Source organism: Sprattus sprattus, assembly GCF_963457725.1.
Source record: "Sprattus sprattus genome assembly, chromosome: 6".
Taxonomy (NCBI): Eukaryota; Metazoa; Chordata; class Actinopteri; order Clupeiformes; family Clupeidae; genus Sprattus; species Sprattus sprattus.
Window position 1 is genome coordinate 7,041,057 of NC_137925.1, and position 1,921 is coordinate 7,042,977.

The 1,921-nt window shown below is 37.6% G+C and overlaps 1 protein-coding gene across 1 annotated transcript in view; it reads left to right on the forward strand.

The window, feature by feature from the left end:
* Positions 1 to 634: 634 nt before the first annotated feature.
* Positions 635 to 1,921, forward strand: part of grnb (granulin b) — a 17,902-nt gene continuing 16,615 nt past the window's right edge. Inside the window, exon 1 of the mRNA XM_080841035.1 lies at positions 635 to 768. The gene's annotated coding sequence lies outside the window, so the exon portion shown is untranslated. The remainder of the gene's footprint in view (positions 769 to 1,921) is intronic.

Below are 1,921 nucleotides of genomic sequence, written 5' to 3' on the forward strand. Positions count from 1 at the left end.
ACATTAAAATTGCCAGCCATTGAAATCTTCTTTATTGTTCTCCTGATAATTGATGCCTACCTGTGTGTCCTAGTCCTATGGTGTACCTTGTTAAACTATGTGATGTGGTTGCAGGTGGCCTGGACACATTGTTTCCCAGTATGTAAGTAGTTTTATTTGGTTGGATGGCATTTTCATACTCTGTTGTTGTGGCTATTGTTTGCCAAAAAATATCAGGACAAAAAATAAGCCATTTCACTTGTTGACTGGTTGGCTTACAGCAATGGGATTCTATTGAAATTGTATGGGAGAAAAAATTGTTCATTTATAAGCATTCAGTGAAAACTATAGCCTAATTGTTTGAAAAAATACGATATAACTTGCGGCATTTGATTCTGTACATTCATAAAAAATAAAGCAAATTTGTTTACATTTATTTCACTGTTGACGTTTCTTTTATAGCACTCACTTGAAGACTAAATCTGAGATTATGACAAGAACAAACAGAGGGAAAAGCCAAAGTCGATGACTAACAAGCCTGAAAATAACACATAACTAATGAATAAACAGCAGACTACACAACACTGAATTAACAGCCGACTCTCTCTCGCACTCAAACCAGCCAATGCTCAGGGCCAATCACATGACTTCGGAGGAGCATCATGTGATTTCATTATCAGCTGCGGTCGCGAGTCATTCTCTACCAGCTAGCCACACAGACCATACAGGATCCTTTTATATTTCTACGCGTGATATTCACATTTTTGATTTGTGGAGCTACATTCAAAGGTAAGGGACACGGAGAACCTCAACATGCCATGTCATTTCAGGAAAAAAAGTGGTAATTTTAAGGAAAACATTGTAGGTAAGTTGCTAGTAAGTTAGCTAGCCAGCCTTTCTGCAAGCGAAGCGACGCGAGGCTAACTATTGTTGTTTATTTGACAGTTTCACAGGCAGTCGTTTAAGCAGGCTACCTTTGTAACGATGCTTGCCCTCTGCAGACATGACGGATAATTACTTACCTGTGACATTTTACAAGATAGCGTTTCCTGGAAAACCCTTAACAACTTGTAACTTAATCTCAGGTTGTATTTTTGTTAAGACAATACTTTCGTTCACAATGACGGACAAACACATTAACATGCCTGATTCATAACTTAGTTCGTCACGGCATTAATTAAACAAGCGGAATTCTCATTCGCATTCTGGAAAAAAGGAAAACTGATAACTGAATTATGCCATTGTTAGCTTGAGAAAGGTTAACCTCAAGCTGTAAGTGCCTATTCAATTGAAGTTACTGGTTAACTTAACCTACTTATATCGCATGATCATGTCAGACGTGGAACGCATGGACGTTTTGTGACAATGTAACAACTTCTAAGGAACCTTACTGCCTCTGAAATGTAAGTTTTCATTCAGCTTGCAAATGCTTTAGCCTTGACAATGAAAACTGAACCTCGAAGGGTGGGTATAAATGGTTACTCCTCAGCAGTCAAGTACACTGAACAAAAAGAAAAATGTAGACGCATCATTTCAAATGTTCTTGTGCCACTGCAATGGTTTGACCGATTTCCTACATGAACTTTAACTAACATTTGACAGTTCTGTGCTGCGTGTATATTTGTGTTCGATTAAATGTTCTTTAGATGTGGTCCGACTGGCAACTTATTATATTGTGTAACGACTTGATGCTGTTATACAGGATAGTTTGAAGTTGCTGAAGAGATGTATTTTTCTGTGAGTTTACTTTGTGTCACAAGGAGGAACAGTTGCATTGTGTGTTCGAACAGAGAAAAAATACCACAAGACAGATTGTGTTAAAAGGAAGGCAAACAAAATAAACTACAAAAATAAGAATAAACTCAAATTAGAACCAGGTCCAAGATTCACTGAATGTAGCCTGTGTCATAATTGCAAGCATTTGAAAACATTTGGTTAAGCG